This window comes from Stenella coeruleoalba, assembly GCF_951394435.1.
Source record: "Stenella coeruleoalba genome assembly, chromosome: 21".
NCBI classification, from domain to species: domain Eukaryota; kingdom Metazoa; phylum Chordata; class Mammalia; order Artiodactyla; family Delphinidae; genus Stenella; species Stenella coeruleoalba.
The window spans coordinates 19,891,477-19,912,365 of record NC_137167.1 but is presented as its reverse complement, the minus strand read 5'-3'; the positions used below and the strand labels follow the sequence as shown (position 1 = coordinate 19,912,365).

At 35.8% G+C, this 20,889-nt stretch overlaps 1 protein-coding gene across 9 annotated transcripts in view; it reads right to left on the bottom strand.

Moving 5' to 3' along the window:
- The window catches only part of LOC307179853 (uncharacterized protein), a 1,051,707-nt gene that overhangs the window by 749,676 nt on the left and 281,142 nt on the right, over positions 1-20,889 (bottom strand). The gene's annotated exons all lie outside the window — the stretch shown is intronic.

Sequence of the window (20,889 nt, the reverse complement as noted above, 5' to 3'; positions counted from 1 at the left end):
ACTAGCTTTTTAATATTCATATATATTTGATACAAAAGTAAAGAACTTAAATCTGTAAGAATGCTTGAACTTCTTATAACTCCCCTGAGACAATTATGGGCCTGTCTCCAAAGCTGAGTTACATAATTATAATACCAGGATAAGCTGGAGCCTGAGAGAACAATTCTGTATAATTAAGACTTATCTGTCAATAAAGGGGAATCATACTTTAGGAAATATTTCAGGGAGAGTCCCACCAACAAATGGAGAGCACAGGATGCCTCGCCTGGGAGATGACACAAGATTGGGTCCACTAGCTTGAGCTCCAGCCATTTTATCATGCATTATTATCACCCCCACTTCAAAAAGACACCCTAAAGTGGGGCAGCTTCTTGGACCTCTTCCACCTCAGAATTCTGGAAGGAGCACTTCATGCTCATCTGTACAGCCGGCCTGCAAAGCTCTTGCACCTGTACTGTGTCTTAGAGGATCCAGACTTTTGTCAACAGAAAGGGAGCCAAGAGAGAGCAAAGAGATGCTGTGTTCTTACCCTCTCTTTCTAGCTCCTTTTTCTTCTTCCTATAACTAGAAGAGGGAGAAAATAAAGCAAAGAGTCCTTTTGAAAAAGCTACAGACTTGTCTAAGTCCATCCCTAAGTATCTTGGGAAAAAAAATTGTTAGGTTACAAAGGAAAGCTAAGGAACCTTATTTAGAATTTCAAATTTTAAACCCCAGACAGTCAATATTCAGACAGTGGATATTTGGAGGTTCAAAATAGAAAATGAATCAAGATAATTTAGGATCAGTCAATAAAATCCATCCGGAAAAGATATGCTGTTTTATTAAATATATCTCTATGAGCATAATGAAGTTGTTATGTCAATTATAGTTAGAACTTCCTCTTTCAGCCTTGATCTCAAGAGAAAATGTGACTTTTGGAATAGGTCCCATTCTTCCTTTCTGCTGTAACAGATTTAGAAGAGAGGGACTAATGAGAACCTAACCTTTCTCTGATGTTGAGTATAGCATGACGTCCCCCAAAAGGAATGTCCATGCCCTAATCCCCAAAGCCCATGACTTACCTTATTTGGAAAAAAGAGTCTTTGCAGATGTAACTAAGTAAGGACCTTGAGATGAGAGTACCCTGAACTATCCAAGTGGCCCTAAATCCAGTGACAATATGCTTATAAGAGATGCACAGAAAAGAGGAGGCAACATGATTACAGGTAGAGATTAGAGTGATGCAGCCACAAAGCTAGGAAGCCAAGGAATGTCTGGAGTCACCAGAAGCTGGAAGAGGCAAATAAGAATTAACCTCTAGAGACTTTAGAGGGAGTGCAGCCCTGCCAACACCTTGATTTCAGACCTCTGGCCTCCAGAACTATAAGAGAATAAATTGCTCTTGTTTTAAGCGCCACCACAAGAAACTAACACAGTAGGGTAAGCTCTATAAATAATCTGAGAGTGAAAGTCACAGTGCCAAGGTGATGTGCTAAGACCCAATAGTATTTTTCTTTCTCTTCCGTGAACAGGGATAATGAAGACAATGTAGCTTAGCCAAGGATCAAGACAACAACTGACACCAGATCCTCCATAAGTAATATCCATGTTATGGGAAATGTCTTCTGCTCTGGATGCAGGAGTAGGAGAATAATTCATTCTCTTCTTTTTTCCTTTATGTCCATCCACCCCCGCAAAAAATAACCTGTTCTTTTAAATAGCTATTGAAATAGTATCTCACTGATTAAATCAAAGTAGGAAGAATTGAAATAGGTTGCCGTGAGATTCTGAAGTTCTCTCAAAGTCATTTTTCAGCGATATGAATTCACTTTCATGCTAGGAATTTATCCAAAGGTCAGAGTAAAGAAGTATACAGCACTTTATGTGCAAAGTGTTTGTCACAGCTTTATTTATATAGCAAAGATATGTAAAATATACTAAATATGCAACACTGAGGATTGATTAAATACATTTTAGCAGAACCACACAAGAAGATTCTATGCAGTCACTAAAAAATGATGTTCCTAGTGATACATTTGCTGACAAGTAATATATTATTGAGTGGAAAATCATTACAAAATATTATGAACAGTTTTTTCCTCATCTTCTTTGAAACACACTGATAGAAATGTCTATATGGTTACCTAAAGTACCAACAGTGATGTTCTGGGTTTAAAATTATAAGTGGTTTTTATTTATATCTTTATGCATAAAACATTTTAATAATAAAAATATATTACTTATATAATTTTAAAATTATTTAAAGATAAACTCCATAGAAAAATACAGACACATGAACCACTGTGAATTTTACCAAAAGCTCTTCTATTCATAGATGCCAATAAATTAGTTGATTTTTCTGTAACTTTTCCTCTGGGCAACTCGAAATATCTTTCTGGTTTTATCATCCCCTTATTAAAATAGTGGGGACTCCACACATTTGCAGTTCATTAAGTGCTCTGGTTGAGAAGTCTGATGCCAATTTGCTAAACACATTGGAATAAAATAATCAGAAAATAGTCAATAGACAAAAGCATGCTCAGCATTTTTTCAGAGAAATCAAAAACTTCCCCTAAAAAAAGAGTTATATGGTGTGACTCAAATTAAGTATACGATTTGCAATAAGACTCACTTCAGATCACACCATTAAATGGAACCTATCACTCACTTTTCCATTGTCAGGTACATCAGAGGATTATGTAGTTATTGCCATTGTTCTATATGTTTAAAGGGTTAATATAATTGAATTTCAATCTCCAAGCTTATGAAAACTTAGCAAATATAAGCATGTACCATCTTAACCACTCATAGTACCTTAACTAGGACAAGAATGAACAAAATACAATTGAATGATTTCACTTTGTTTTTTTTACAAATAACTCCTTAGGAGAAAATTATAAAAGTTGACAAATAACTGACAATTTGGGAAACTTTTTATTGCACAGCTTCATACAAAATAAATTAATGAGGAAAGAGATTCATAATAAATTAATATATTGAATTAGGTCTAAACTCAATGAGATTACATTAAAATCTCATTTTATTCTATTAAAAATTCAATAAAATGATGCCAATTAAAAGAGGCAATCAGTAAGAACAAGGAGATTTACTTGATGTTTCATTTTTCTCCCTGATTATTAAGTTTCATTTTTAACAGTTTGTTGACAGTGATTCTCTTCTGACAGCACCAGAGCTAGAATCATGAGTCAGCTTTGAAATTAAAAAAAAAAAAATAGTCCTCAAATTGCCATTTAGCAATCTGTCTCTCCAGATAATTGAATTCTTGTTGAAAATACGTCATTGGAGATGTATTAGAAATAGCAGGAAAGAGGATGAAGTCAGTAAGTGGAAGCACTAAAAATACAGACTAAAGAACAGCATGATACATAAAAGAATAATCTGGAAAGCTGCTACTTGCTGTAATTTCTATTCAATTTCAACTTGAGATTCGGCCCCCAAAAGACTAATCCATTCCCATTTTTTATTTACACACTGCAGGCTTCAGTTTAAACAGGTGTGGTGTGCTTGCTGGGCCTGCTGATTTTAAGTGTCATATCCTAGGGCTTAGTCTATTGAAACGCTCTGATAATGGATCCAACCACACTTCCAAACAGTCTACCCACCAAGTCTCAGCTGGCTTAGCCCATTACAAAAATTTATAATCATTCCACATATGGGATCAGAGTGTGTCAGCATCTGAGGTCCCAGCAGAAAGCAATATTATTTAGCTGATCTCTAAGTAACTCAGAGGGAGTGTCATGGCAGATATCCTGTAGTGTTCAAATCTTCTTTACAGTCTCTCGTTGTGTTGGACACATAGACTCAATGAGGGATTAAGCCTCATTGACTCTGCACTCGGTTTTGAGTATGCTTTCCCCAACCTTTCATAACTCCAGGCCCTTTGTCAGCCCAGTCCTAATCAAAAATGCACTTATTTTAATGGCTATTTTAACCAATCAAATTCCAGAGCAACTAAGGAACATGAACTATATCAGAATTTCATTACCTAGGAACTTGCCCAATAAAACTGAAGAGGAATAGTGGAGTACTTGTAGAGTCTAGCACACAGACTAGTATTTTTTTTTACCTGCATAGGTAGCTACGCAATAAGTATATTTTAAATGTATAAATGAATAGCTAGCAAGTACCTTATCAGTAAACACAGCAGAGGGAAGACTTTCCTAAATTAATTTGTTGTGAAAGGAACAGAGCAGTGGTTCTCACCTGATAATGATTCTGCCCTTCTGCCATGGAATATGTGTTAAGATTGGGAAACAATTTGGTTGTCACAATTGGGGAGGATGCTATAGGCATCTAGTGGGTAGAGGTCAGGGATATTCCTAAAACATCTTAAAATACCCAGGAAAGTTCCCCACAACCAACAATTATCCAGTCCAAAATGTCAATAATGCCAAGGTTGAGAAACCCTAGGATAGAGAAATAGAAGGAAAATACTAACTCAGGTTTGGGAAACCGATAAATTGATAAAATAGAACAGTCTTTAGGGACAACTCACTATCTTCTGATGAGAATGAAGGGGCAGGAAGACCTGACTGAGCATGTGGAGAAGTATTCCTAGTTATAATGGGACTTGAGCAAACTGGAATGTTGAGAGAATGTATTGTGAAAATACCACCTCCTTTAACACCCACACTCACAGGCATACAACTCTAACATGGAAACAGGGGGCTGAAGCTGAAATTCAAACCTCAACTGTTTTACATGTCCAGAAATTACAGAAAGAACTCGCCCAGATTAACAATTGCAACCATTTCCTTTTAAAAATCAGAGGCCTTTTGAATTATACACGTTTAACTCTCTACTACCCCTACCTGCCACATAAAGGAAAGAGAAGAAATGTCTTATTTTCTCTTTTAATTTATCATCCCACTTCTCTTTTTTAACTTAAAAAAAAGACAGGTATGGTTTTCAAAGTCTTAGATCTCAACATTACCCAAACTTTGTGCAGAAAATCAGGGTAAAATTGAAGTTAATGTTTCTCCAGTGCTTTCCCACCTTCTACAGTGTCTTATCCCTTATTACTTGGGATAACATATAGTATCATTTGGTTTTCTACACTTTCTTAAAGTAAGGCATTGAGCTGTCCTCGCCAGCGTCACTCCTCTGCTCTCACTCTCCTGTCCCAGGGCCTCTGACAAAAGCCAAGGATTCCATGGACATGCCTGCCCCGGGTGTTAGAAAGGAGCCATGGAGGCTATTATGTTAGTTCTTGCAAGTGTATTTATGTATTAGCAGGTGACTGGGAGATCTGTAGGAAGCATCAATCATAGTATACCATGATTGACACAATTTCAGACTGGAGTGAAAACTACAGATATTTAGGGGGAAAAACCAGCTTTCTGTCAATGTCCAGATTATGCCAAAATAGTCATCCAGCCTCTAGGTAAGACCAGTCTCAGATAACACTGACAACAGATTTCACATTCCCTCCACAGTGGCATGTAGGGGCCTTGAAGAGAGGCAAAGGATGTATGAACCACACCACACTGCTGACAACATTTACGTTGGAGGCTTTTTAAATACAGGAAAGTAAATCTCATCTTTTTATCTGGCATTCTGTACAGATTGTTAGAGGTCCACAGGGTTTTTTTTAAGTTTCTTAAAGAATACATGAAACATAATTATGAACAATGGGGAAAGGTCTCTAAAATCAGAAACGTCTGTGTGTGAACTGGTAGAAGAAACTTAATTCTGTCCCTGAGACAGAGAGCAGGGTATTCCTCTACTCCACAATTTCTTTCCTTTTTTCTCTGTTTCCTATTTCTCTGTCTTGTCATTGTCTTTTTCTTCTCCTATGCCATTTCCCTACTCTATCTTGTTTATCCAGCTTAGGCTCTCCAGGAACACTCAGGAGGACCCAGAAGCACAGCTTGGCTCAAGTTGGAGCTGGCAGCTACAGGACTGATAATCGTCCACTAGGAGGAAAGGAAAATCAGGTTCTTACATTACTACAAGATGATTTATCATTAAAATATTCATCAAATTTTGATTGAGCTCTTAGTTTGTACCAAGCAATGACCAGAAAATGAAGATGAATTAGATGTGACCCCAGACATAAAACTTTATACTATTGCTGAAAAGAGGAATATAAAAACAACTCGTAAAAATGAGATAAAGACAAAATCAAGCAACAGGTAAGTTTTGGTGGCATTTGAGCTCTACCTTGGAGGATGGAAGGATATCTTTTAGGCCACAGACCTCTGTTAATAAAGACTCTGAATATAAATCGGTGCAGCCACTATGGAAAACAGTATGGAAGTTCCTCAAAAAGCTAAAAGTAGAACTACCATATAATCCAGCAATTCCACTCCTGGGTATATATATCTGAAAAAATGAAAACACTAATGCAAAAAGATACATGCACCCGGGACTTCCCTGGCAGTCCAGTGGTTAAGACTCCAAGCTTCCAATGCGGGGGGCACGGGTTCAGTCCCCTGTTGGGGAACTAAGATCCCACGTGACATGTGTTGCAGCCAAAGTAAATAAATTAATTAAAATATCCTTAAAAAAAAAGATACATGCACCCAATGTTCACAGCAGCAGTATTTACAATAGACAAGATATGGAAGCAAATTAAGTGTCCACCAACAGATGAATGGATAAAGACGTGGTGGGTGTGTGTGTTTATACACACACACGCACACACACACACACACACACACACACACATACTTATATATGCAATGGACTACAACTCAGCCATAAAAAAGAATGAAATTTTGCCATTTGCAACAACATGGATGGACCTAGAGGGTATATGCTTAGTGAAATAAGTTAGAGAAAAACAATTACTGTATGATATCACTTATATGTGGAATCTAAAAAATAAAACAAATGGATGTAACAAAACAGAAACAGACTCACAGAGGTAGAGAACAAACTAGTGGTTACCAGCAGGGAGAGGGTAGAGGATTAATAGGTACAAATTACTATGTATAAAATAAGTAAGCTACAAGGATATATGTTATAGCAGAGGGAAAGATAGCCATTATTTCATAATAACTTTAAATGTAATATAATCTATATAAACATTGAATCATTATGTTGTACACCTGAAACTAATATAATATTGTAAATACCTCAATTTTAAAAAAAGACTCTGAGGAATGAAGGCTGATTGTAAGATGGAAGGACACCAGTTACTAAAGCAGTCTCACAGTGAGGAGAGGGAGATACAACTTTTGGGGGGCCATGAGCATCTTTTGGTAGTCTGGTGAAGTGAGTATAACCTTTCTTAGAACAATGTTTATAAATGTGTAAAATAAAATACATAGGACCAAGATGAGAACCAATTACCTGAAAGTACAGTTTTAACTATGAACCCATCAGTGGTTCATGGACTCTAGGTGAGCCACTCCTACCTGGAGTTTAAGGCCAAATTATGAGTGGACTTCCAGGCTAAGGAATGAAAAGGTGGTGGTAAAGAATGAGTGAAGCTGTTGAGACCTGGGAGGTTACTGCTGTTCCCCAGCACAACCTATTAAAAAAGGAAGTCATTCAATGGGAAGCTGATGACTTAGGCCAGTGCTGGGACTGAACAAAATGAAGACTCAGAGAATTAAAGCTAAGGACACAAGAAATGGGGTTTGCTAGATTGGGACATCTCACCTCCTCCCTCTCTGAAAGATGCTGATCTTTCCTTGTCAGAGGGTCGTTCTTATACTTTAGAACACCCATCTTCAGTGATCAGAGTTAACCATGTGTGTGACTTCATTCATTCATTCTCCTCCCTTACTCCAGAAGTTCAGTATTTCTGTGAGAATGTTTAATGACTAGCTCAAAAAATTGCTTTTTGATGTTTATTACCTGCCTCTGAGGAACCCAGCCTCCTTTAGACTCTGGATTCGAAGGAAATTCAAATGATGTAAGTCCCTGCACGTACACCAAGGACAACTGTGGGGATCTCACTGATTGGATCTGCAACTGAGCACATAATAAACTCCTAGACTTGCCTCTGCAGTTCCTAACTCTCAGCATCATCCCAGTGTGTTCCAGGATTCAGATAAATACTGTTTATTTCTGGGGATATTTGGGAAGCAAGTTTGTTTGCTCTGGGAAGCCACATTGATTCTGTCTTTGGGAAAAATTGAGTTACCAAGACTTTATAAATGGCTCCTGGGGAACAGGGTTAGGGCTTCTGGGGAATGATATTGAGAACGAACAGCCAGCACCAACAGGGACTCGAAAAGAGTGAGGATCTGTCCCCTCAAGACACTGCAGCTCAGGAGGAAGTATGCAGCCTTACTTCTCCCATACCCACTTAGAACAAAATATAATTAAGAAAAATACCCTGCTCAAAATAGTACTCAAGAAGAGTACTGCCTTGCTCGAAGTACCTTCAACTTTTATCCCCAGCTCACCGCAGTGTGTGAACTGTGACCACTACTATCACTCAATTGTTTCTCATTATAGGAACAAATTGTTAACTGCAATTAATTGTAGTTTCACGATGGAAGCTCTAGATCTCTTTTTCTTAAACTTTTATATTATTGTTGTTATTACTATTATCATTATTTGGTGAGAGGGATATGTTAAAAGGCATGCACTAAGATGCAAACAATATTTCAAAAATACTAACAACTTCTTTCCTAAGATATTTCTAAGGAGAGCAAATGCCAATATGTTACCTTTGCCCTGCTCAGATGACACTTCTAAGTGTCAATGTTGGATTCCTGCAGATAATACTGCACACCCCATACAGTGCATTCAATTTGGCAACCCACAGTTTGAACAGGAAATTTATTGAGAAATCAGTCAGCCAACATCCAGATGGACAGTCAGTATGCTAAAGGAAGGGTATAAAGTTTAGAGTGCAGTGACAGCAAAACAGGGCCTAACCTTTTCAACCGTACCTGGGAAAAGAGTTGCCGAAGTGTCTGTGGAAAACCGAATATATGTTTACTGTCTATTTCAACAACTTGGTATACGGAACAAAAGTCTCCTAACAGCCCAGGAGTGCACAAATTAGATGTTCTCTTTCCCTGGTGTTACAATGTAGCGATTATATTCTGTGTTTGAGGTAATGCTGCTACATACTGATGATGCTTCACGGGTCACCCAAGGCATGCATCTTCTTGTAGCATTTTGATGATTTCATGTACCTCATAGAAAAATCACATTAATGAAGATGAGCTTCCTTTTGAAAGGTGAAAAGAGACAGGTTTCAGTATAAATTGTGACCCATTAATGGATAATTCAGAATTTATCTCTGCAGAGCCATTTCCTGACTTGCCAAAAAAAAAGGAAGGAAAGAAAGAAAGAAATTAGACAATGATTCAGCTTGTGATTTAATATTCAAGAACCTAACAAATACACTCGGTGAAAATCAGCCTTATTCCACTCTCCTGACTTTGATAAAGAGTGCCTAGTTCAAACAGATGCCTCTGACATTAGGCTAGAGTCACAGCTATCTCTGATAATGAAGGAAAGGAAACACCCAGTGATGTATACATGCAAGAAACTTTTAAAAGGAAAACTCTGCAACTTTCTGTTTCAAGGAAAGCCTCAGTCTTCTAAAAAACTGATCTATTCAGAAGGCTTGTTGAAATTTTATTCCTGAATAAAATTCAAAAGGTACAAAGGCAACATTTGTATTTCAGCAATATTTTATAGGAGAGTTCAATCAGAATTATGATAATGTGTGTGAGATTCAAGTGCTTAACACAGTATAATCAATACAATAGATTTACAAAGTAAGTAAATGATAAAATATTAGGCAAGGAAGTGTATATGACTTGAAAAAAGAGTCCCTGAACTCTAAAAACTTTTTAACATAATATAATGTAATACACATAGACACTTAGTTGGTTTTCAAACTGGAGAAGAGATTTATTGACATACAGACACACCTAAATTTTAAGTTTTGTTATTTTGCTCTCTATTTTGGTTCTCTTCATTTGCCTCTAAAATGTGCTTTTCTATGTTTCCAGAACATTTTTATTATATATCACTTTTAGTAGCTTTCAGTGTTTGTAATAATTGTGCCATATTTTTAAGGTTTAAACATTCCCTTTATAATCTACTTTGATCATTCATCGTCTTCTCTCGTCTCACAGCCCATTCTCCTTGAATAGGTCAGCTAGAAAGTTTGAACATACTAATCCTTTTGTTCAGTGAGCCACACTCTAGTTCCAACAGCGAGAGTAGGAGAAACAGATGGAGACCATGGGTGCCCAAACACTATCCATTAAAGCCATTCTTGGTAATTGGCTTAATGAAGGTGTTTTGCAATATTTGTGATAAGTATTAATTTTATATCCTCTGCCACTCTACAAATCAAAAGAAATGAATCCATTATACATGGTTTTGAAGGTAAGGGCATTTCTGATGGAATGTGAAATTATTAAGGAATCTCAAGGGCATTAAGCCTGAAAATAAAACCATTAGCTCTTCTGAAGGATTGGAGCCAATATTGGGAGATCACGTTCACGTGCAGTTCGTCTTTCCCCCACAGCCCCTAAAATTGGAAACACACCACCAAGAGGAAGTAATAACACTGCAGTCAAATATTCAATGTCTAATTTTTACTCACACTGATTATTTTTAACATTTTGAAATATCATTTTTATAACTCCATCTGAAAGTAGTTATAAGACTAGAATTCCAGGGTTATGTTCACTATAGTATTTTATGAAAGCTATATATTTTTTGGTTATATTGAGGAGGAAGGGAGCAAAATGAAAAAAATATTATGACAGGGGTAATTTTCAAATTAACAATCCATATTCCTGTCCTAACTCTCACTAGGTGAAAAACATGAACTTCCACTGTAGGATTATCAGCTGGTAAATACAATATAGGAGGAAACAAAAATTCTCCTTCAGACTTAATTCAAAGTGAGTTTTAACCTTGCTTCTCTCAATGTCCACTTCTCTTTTCTCATCTCTGAACTCAGAAAATGAGATTTCATCATTTTGAAAGGGAAAGCCTAAAGTCATTTCTCAGTCCTTAAAACTCTGAGTTAATTCATTTCTGAAACAGATCAATGCCCTTCAAAATTGTTGGCCCCAACACTCCCAGTCATTCTTGATGATAAAGTAAAAGAGGTGATACACATGGTCAGCTGCCCCTTGAGAGAGAGAAACATGTTATCTTAAGAGCATTCATTCCAAATCTACAGTGTATGTCATGGTTGTTTGGGCAGAAATGCTCTATATCTGTGCTTCTAATATCACTCAGAAAAGTGTCAACAAAATATGGTGTTCGAACTATATCACAGGAGACTTTCTTACTCCTGAAAGTTAGTGTGCCATCTTCTTACCATTGTGTGTTTTTTTTTTCTTTTTCACCTTTATAAAGCAGAGTGTTTGTGATGACTGGGAGCTTGTATAAAAAAAATCCACTAGTTTTCTATTTGTCATTCTAAAGTTTGGCCGTGTAGTTTCTGAACTTGCTTCAATTCAAATGTATGTTAGATCTGTTAATAGGATTGCATAGCCAGTGAATTATTTTTCTCATTCATTCCACAAACAACTCTTATCTATCTACATGGTAGATAGACAAGCACTATTCTAGGTGATAGGGACACCATATGCTAAAAGTTAAATGCAACAAGACATCTAAAGAAAATCAAAGAATAGGAGTATGTGTTAAGTATTTGGCACTACATGAAGAGTTCTGAGTCCATTTCAGTGAAATCTACCCTCTTCTAAAAATTTTAAAGTTTACAAAATGTTAACCATTCGATTTTAATAATATTTTTAGGAATTATGTTTAATGTTAGTTCTATGTCTGTTAAAAACACTGAAGAAATCATGAGTCAGGTTATACCAATAAAGTGGATGCTGATACAACACCAAGTATTCTTTGTGTATTAACATGACAACCTACTAAAGATCTAGTTTTCAAATCAAATTTTGGGAAAACATTGATAGTACACTGAGTCCATTAAAGAAGCACTGCAGACTTCTTAATCTTTCACCTCTAGGCAAATGATTCATTCTTCTGAAGCTATTTTGGCTAATACCTATTATTACTTCCTATGTACTATTGATATTAGAGCTATTTGAGTCTCTCCATGGCTCCAACAAATACTGTTTAAGTTAACGATGGCATTCATTGGAATTAAAAAGCATTTACACATCAAAGTCAAATGCCAATCTTGGGATAGTTCCTCCTTTCACAAAAGGATCTATGTAGTTCTGACCTGTGAAGTATACTATAGTTGTTGGGAGGGAATGGAAGCTGACCCTTGACATAAAACTAAAAAAAAAAAAAATTACTAGTAGATTTCAAAACACATTTCCCAATTCCTTCATCAGCAGCCCATCTAGTCAGCATTAGTAAAGCAGGAAAGATGAGTTCTCAGATAAGACTAGATTATAGGAGACAGAGTCTAAATTAAACTTGTCTTATTACTGAAATAAGTCATTTTTAAATTACATTGTCATGTAAATTTGGTTTAGTTTTTCTTTGCAACATAAATTATCTTATTTTAATCTTCAAAATATTGAAAAGAGAGTTGATGCCAAGGCAAAATTACACTTAAAACAAACACTGCCTGTTTTTCAATCTTTAGCTTTTAAACTTGTCTCAAATAAATAACTCTTCTAGCATGTTAATACATAACTAAGAAAATATGTGTAGTTCTTAAAGTAATGCACGAGTTAAAGGAATTGCTATCAGCTAAAAAAGCCACAGTTTATGCATGTGTGGGAATGATTATTTCAACAAAAAAACAATATTCACTTACAGAAATGTTTGGTTAACAACTTACACAGGCGAGCTCTTAAATGCAAAATAAAGCAGTCTTTGAAGGCCATTTAGTGTTAGGGGAAAAACATAAAGCATTGAACAACATAGTTCATGCTAAAATTATTAGAAGTCATTATGTTTTAAAATACCATGAACATCAACTCTTAAAAAAAATTTAGTGGGCTGAGTCCACCACCTTGCTTAATGGGGCGTGTGTGTTCCTACATGTTCCTCATAATAAGGTGGTTCGAAGAATCTCAAAAACGTTAAAGCACTGACTTTCATCGTATCCCAAGTGGTAACACCAATAATCTACATTTGCAGATATGAAAAATAGAAGACAGAGGTAAAATGAATAAAAACCCAAGCATTTTGTCTAATGCTTTTCATTGCAGCCCTGGGCTTCAGCTTGTTTCTTGCTACAAAGGAATCTCTTAGAAGAGAGAAATTTCCAAAAAATTTAAATGGTTGTGGGTCTTTGTTTTCAGGAGTGCATTCCTCCAATGTGGTCATAATTGTCTCCTTGAAGACCTTCTTTACAAGCTTTGTGGATATTATTTTTAACAATACTATTTCTTTCTTTCTTACTACAATTGACCTTTGAACAACATGGGTTAGAACTGTATGGGTCCACATATATGCATTTTTTTTCAATACATGATCCACAGTTGGTTGAATCCATGGATGTGGAACCCGGGGTATGGAGAAACTGCATAAACACAGAGGACTGACTATAGATTATACTCCGATTTCCGACTGCTTGGAGGCTCGGCACCCCTAACTCCCACATTATTCAAGGATCAACTGTATATATTTTGAGAGGTTCTGATTTAATTAGTGTGGGTACTACCTGGGATTGGGATCTTTTTAAAAATCTCCTCTACTAATTCCATGTGCACCAAAGTTTGAAAACAATTGAGCTATACTACATTTTCCATAGAAAAATGAAAGTGTACTTAAGTCTAAGTTTTTAAGAAAATTGCCTTAATTTTTTATTTCACAAAGTAATATAATATTTGGGCTTCACATAGACAAATTAACAGACAGGAAATATGGTTTCTGTAAGTTATCATTTCTTTACAGATGAACTATATATGTAATAGATTATGTCTAAATGGGAAATCTTCAACATTCTGAGGTGAGATCAACAATGTATTTTGCAACTTAAATGTGAACACACTTTTTCTAGAATTAATTAGCATTATCATGGCTTTATGCCTTGGCTCACCCTTCCCACACCCCCACCTGTCAACTCTCCACCCTATAAAGCACTCCCTTCTTCTGCATCTTAAAGGTTGGTGACCCTTTAAGTCTTAGGTAGATAAAAATCTCCTGACAAGTAACTCACAGACTGGCAAAGCAGCTGGTTTCATTAGCAATAAGTCTAGTCATCACAACACTCCATCTTCTTCTTAAGGGCAGATGCCTCCCAGCATATTTTATTCATGCTCTCAGTTCTGCCCTATGGAGTAAAGCCAACCAAATCTACCCAGTTTCTCACTAAGGGCCCTTTACAATTTAATACAATTAGCATACTGTCTTTCCCATTTTTCTTCTCTTTCCCTAGAAAAAAGAGATTGAAGATGGATGCCATCAGCATCAATGCCCATCTAGAATCTAATTATACATTGTTTCAATCATTCAGTGTTCCAGTTATCTACTTCTACATAAAAACCAACCCCAAACATTAGGGAGTTAAAACAACCATATGTTATCTCATTTTACATTTCTGTAGTTTGACCAGCCTTATCTGCAGTTCTTGATTAAGGTCTGCCAAGTTGTTGCAAGTCAGAATGCAGCTGGGGCTGTAATCATCTGAAGGCTCAAGTGGGATGTATGTTCAACGTGGCTTCTTTGCTCACCTCACTGATCTTTGCCCCCTCTCTCTCCCTCTCCCCACCTGCCTTCTCTGTCTCTAAGGGAATTATCATTTGGCATGAACTCTTCATTGCTTGATGGTCCCAAGGTAGTCATACTTCTAACATGGCAGCTGACCTCTAAGAAGCAAGAAGCAGAGTTGTGAGAGCATTTAAGGGCTATGTCCAGAGCTGGTACAATGTCATTTTGACCATGTTTATTTTACTGGTCAAAGCAGTAACCACACCTGTCCACACTGAAGTGGGTGGAGAAGGGGGTGGGTCTTTATTTCTTGATGGGGTCACACTACAGAAGAGCAGGTGGGATAGAAGATATTGTTGTGATCACCTTCGGAAACTTCAGTCTGCTGCACTCAGCAATCCTTTAATGAGTGTCCTTTATGTCCTAGGCACTGGTCTAGTTTCTAATGATTAAAATACAATTAAGTCTTGGACCCTGTAAGTTAACAATTTTAGCAGCTGAGTCACAAACTGCCTCCATCTTCTGGGTCTTAATCAAAGGAACTGCTGTCAAGTTACTACCTGATATTTACATTATTTTTTTTAAACTATAGTCACAGCTTTGCTTCTATCCCTATAAAATTTTACCTGGTTCATCTCACTCTCTTATTCCAACCTGAAAATAGCATTCTGAATTCTATTATCTACTTCTTTGACTCTCATCATCTAATAAGCATACCTTCTATACTTTATATAAATCATCCGCTGTTGATTGAACACATATTAATTGAGTACCTTCAATAATCAAAGTATACTAAAAAAAATACACATTGAATGGAACATGATCAAAGAACTGGACACTCCCCTAAAACTAATATTGATTCATCAACACATCCTGAATACAGCTGTTCAAATGGGATGAAACCTCTGTAAATGTATAATATGCCAGCCCATATTTCTACAATTAGTTCACAAGGAAAGCATATGAGACTTTCTCAGATGCCATATTTGCCATATTTGATCTATGGGAGCGGTATACCATTAAAAAAATGTTTTGATTTCATGACAACGCAAATTCAAATGGGTTCTAGCTGCTCACTATTTTCTATTTTAGGTCCTTATATAATATTGTTTTATAAAATTTTTATATTTTATAATCTCTTCAAAATTAACAATCTATTTGATTTCATTTGATCTTCAAAAGCACCAAAACCTGTGTACCAAGAATCTAGGACTGGGATGTTTTCATTAATCAAAATATATTATTTAATAAATATTTATCAGATATGGATTCCTGGTTACAGAAAAACTAAAATTTAAGTAACATACTCAATTGAGAATAAATCATTAGCCTCGATGATTTAGAATTTGATTACTTTGCCTAAAATAATTGCCTGAATATTGTTTTGTCCTAAGCCATAATTAATAGCAACATTGCTTGACCAGAAATGAATTATATCCAGTCAGCCAATCCCCAAATGCCAAGCCAACTCTGGGTCTTCTCACCCCAAGCAAGGTTGACTCTGGCCCCAGCCAATCAGATATTTTCTATTTTTCTCTTCCTGGTTCTTTATTCTTTATCCTATAAAATCCAGTTTGCAGTTCTCCACTTCATATGGTATTAAATAAAGTTTGTATTAATCACCTAAATTGTCTTCTTTAATCATTTTTTAACAATACAAGTTAATAGACAAAAGAGAGTTTTCAATTAGACTACTTCTCCCATATTTAAACCCAAAACAGTGTTTTTTATGTTGTAATCTCTCTCACAAAACTTTTCAATTAAGTCAAATACTTAACTTTAGCTTTGAAAGCATACACTTTCCCAAGGTATGGAACTGACTGACACGTAGATTTGGCTTCAGACAACCAACTTATTTGACTTCCCAGGTTTATTTCTACATTCCTACAACCAGCTGCACAAAGGCAAATAGATAATAAATTATTTCCAATTTCAGTGTCACAAAAGCATTCTTCCACTAATGAGCTCATGCTTTGGTAAAGCTGTGCTATATTTGGATCTGATACCTCAAGACTACATGGAGGCTCCCTAGGGTGCATATTCTTGAAGCTCCCTGTTGTTGGGGCTTTCCTTACTATGTAACATATTTCTCGTTTAAAAAACACAATTCTACTGAATTCTGTTTTGTTGCAGTCTGAATAAAATCATATCCCACAGGCCATTCCATTTTAAACATTACTCAACTAATATTAACTAGCTGAGTCGCTAATTAAAATAGACAATTACATTAAGTAACTTGTTTAAATGCACAGTATTTTTTCCGAATTAAGTAAGTCAACCACAGACTGTTAAGAATCTTGAAGGTACTTGACAAATGTTACTATATATAACATTATAAGTATTCAGATGATTTTATTGTATTCTGATTTTAACATATGGGGAAACTAAGACACAGGGATTCATAGCTGTATAAAAGATCAGAGATAGGAGATGTTAATTCCAGCACTAAAATTAAAGGCTTTCCAGATTCTACTCATGAGTCCTACCTGCCAGACTGTAAATTCTACTTTTAAAAATCATTAAATTACCCTTTAGCTCAAGTGACAGAACAGTTCCTTTCAGATGTAGGGGTGTTTGGTTCAAGTGTCAAAATGGAAGAATTTGTCATAAAACCACAGAAAGAACTTTGATTAAAGAACCTTTAATGAAGATCTGACATTTAATCTGCTCTTTTATTGGGTAAGATCTTTAAATATTCTCTCCTTATGAATTCGTTTCATATTCGTTTGTAATAGTACTTGATCATAGGAACGTGAGTGTGTGCTGGTACTAAAAGAGGATAATTAAGCAATATGTTCTGCCAAGGACATTGCCACCTTATAATATCCATCATACCACTTGGATAGTTAATTTCAGTAATGTTGCCATGACATCGTAATGAGAATGTTTCATATCCTGCAGCTCCTTTGTCAATTGGACCTGCTCTTAAGGTCAAATGCTGGCAGCTTTGTAATAAAAACTTTTATGTTTGCTGTGCCCCTTCTGAGGGATTTCCCCCCCCCCACATGAGTAAAGAAAAACGCTGACAAGACTTAGATGGTAGATAGGTTCTTAAAGACAGTCTCTCATATACCAATTACCTTCTGAACATTCTACCAGCATGTACTGAGAAAAAATAATACTGTATTAATTTGTACAAAATATCAAAGGCAGTCAGTTGCATTACCTATTAACATAGATATAGATATGCTGAAATAATATACTAAGCAATAGAGCCATAGCCAAAAGAATAACAATAAAAATTTGATCTGACTCCAAGTCAATTGCAGAAACGTGCACAAGCATGTGTGTGTTGGAGGGGTGGGGGGTGTTATTCACATAAAGATAACAGGAAGATCCTGTAACGGAAAAACACATAACTCGACATATATGTGGAATCTAAAATAATAATGGTTCTGAAGAACCTAGGGGCAGGACAGGAATAAAGACGCAGACATAGAGAATGGACTTGAGGACACGGGGAGGGGGAAGGGTAAGCTGGGATGAAGTGAGAGAGTGGTTGACATATATACACTACCAGATGTAAAATAGTTAGCTAGTGGGAAGAAGCAGCATAGCACAGGGCAGGGAGATCAGCTTGGTGCTTTGTGACCACCTAGAGGGATGGGATAGGGAGGATGGGAGGGAGACGCAAGAGGGAGGGGATATGAGGACATATGTATACGTATAGCTCGTTCATGTTGTTATAAAACAGAAACTAACACAACATTGTAAAGTAATTATACTCCAATAAAGATGTCTAAAAAAAATTTTTTTAAGTAAAGAAAGTAAAAAATATATGTGTTGAATGAATATTCAACAGAACAGAAATGAAAAATGTCTCAGGTCAGTCTCTGAAAGAAATTATAAATACATGAAAACTGGTGGAATTGTTTGAAAACAAAACTATTAAAAGAAACTAGAATTGCTGCTGATAGAAAAAAAAAAGCCAATCCTTCTAAATCCTAGGTAGAATTTTTCACTTTACTTCAGCAATCGTCAACACTTTATATGACTTCGAAGTTTTACAAATTCCCAGAAGCTTTGGAAGTCACATCTCTTAATAGAGGCAAGTATTTTCCTGTGAAACATATTATATCATGTTTTGACATTTGTCCTTTTTATGAAACATGTATTAGTGTTTCTGTTTATTGATTTGATCTCGACACCTCTAAATTGTAAATGAAACATTTTTCCCACATTTAAACTGATATTTTGGTTCTTTTTGGATAGGCTTGTATTGGATACTCAGTTTTCTTAGTTTTTAGATAGTTTTTTTGTTTTATGTTCAGAAATTTAGTCCCACCTTCAATTTCTTTTCTTTTAAAATATTTTTCTAGATGATGCCAGCTTCAATGTACAGACAGGAAATGTAATTCGGAAATTGGCTTTAAATACCTGAGTTTCTTCTTCCTTTATTTTAACTAAGAAATAAATAAAAATCCTCCACTTAAATGATTTGACATGACTGAGTCCGTCAGTTAACTCTTTTTTCATGGAATAAAGTCACCTTTAGAAAATGACAGAAAATAAAATAGATGGTGGGGATGTTTATTCTCTGATATTTTACCAGACCCCAAAGGAACAAGGAGGAAAATAATTTGTGCTTACCTTCCGCTAAAGCAACAGCTGTTTCTCTCAACAAAAGGCCGCTGCTCTTGAGTACCTAAACCACCTTAAAATTCTTTCTTGTTCCCATTTTGTTCTTGCTCTGTACTCTAACATTTATAAACTTTCCATATGGCAAAACAGATGAGAGTCCCTTTGGGTATATCTTGTAAATACCAAATGAAATATCATAAGTGATAAAACATTACAGTTGTCTAATTCTTAATGCCTCAAATGTTTCCCATGGTCTCTCAACTGTAGCCTCATATGTGTAGTTGAAAAACCATCCTCCTTCCTGTTGAACTGGAATAATTTACAATTTCTTTACAGAATTTCAACCCTCAATTTAAGCAGTGCAATCAAAGCATCATACCAATGAAAAAAATAGAACACTTAACTTGAAAAACTCTGAGTGTTTTCTCTATCAGGTGATTGAATACAAAATAAACCAACACTAAGGGGAGATTTCATCTAAATTTAAGGAAGAGAGGGGGAAATACACCAAGGGTAATTAATTATCAGGGGCTTGAGGAATAAATCCCAAAACAAATTCCTGAAAATCCATTCAAGTTCTTAATATTTAGGAACCACAATCAAACAAAGCACAGGTAAGCAAATAAATCATCTAAATGAAGGCTCTTGAGTTTAAAAAATCTGAAAACAATACTTGATACACTTCTGGCAAAATTTAAAATCACATGTTACCTGAAAATAACGGGAGGGGATGTGAAATGACACAGTAAGTGTTCATGCTGCATTTTATCCAAACTGCTAAATGGACAGGGTAGGAACTTGGCCTTGTAATAAACACACATAGTACATTAGAGGAACTCTATAAATTACACCAAATCAAATGAAATGGAATTGTTATATTATCACAGAGTAAAATCCATTGGCCAATAACTCTGATGAATATTATTTTCTGGGTATTACAGAAAATACATAGACATAAGTATTAAAATACTTATTACATAAACATAAGTATTAAAATAGTTATGCTAGAGACAGTTTCAAGACTATCCATAGATCCAAGAGATTTGCCCTCAAATTACAAACTGTTTTGTAAAGTAGAACAAAATGTCCCATGACCTTCCCTAATTTTCTTTTTTTAATATTGTCCCTAATGAGCATTGTCTCTCTTTAAAATGAGTTTTCTCAACCAGGCAAAGTGCGAAATTGCAGTGGTTCAGGTGGAAACAGATATTTTGCTTAAATTATCTGAAAAAACATCTTAAACTTTTGTTTTGCCATGGTCATGGAGATTTGGTCTCTATGTTCTAAAGCCTTTTGAATCATTTCCATGATTTTAATCCCTTGTAATATAAATGATCAGTTCTCTTTTAGAAATTACAAAATTGGTGCATTTGCTCTTTCATTTAGCACACACTTTTTAAGGTATAGACTTTACTAAACGTGGAAGATAAAAATGTAAGTGTGATTCAGTTCCCACCTGAAACAAGCTCAGACAAACATACAGAGTTTAGTATAAAAGCATATAAATAGTAGCATGTTCTGTAGCTATACTAATACTATAGAACTACAGTTTTATAACTATTCTAATACTAACAAAGATCAGTGGGCACACAGAAGCCTAGAGAGGCTGGTCTGTGCCACAGTCAGATGAGAGAATACTGCTAGTCCTTCACAAATTTTACCACTGTTATGCATAAGTTAGAGAACTGGTGATCAAATTAGAAGCCCAATCATTTACAGTAGAAACATACCATCCCATGGTGAAATGGGCTCTGGTCAAATGCCCATAAACCTTGG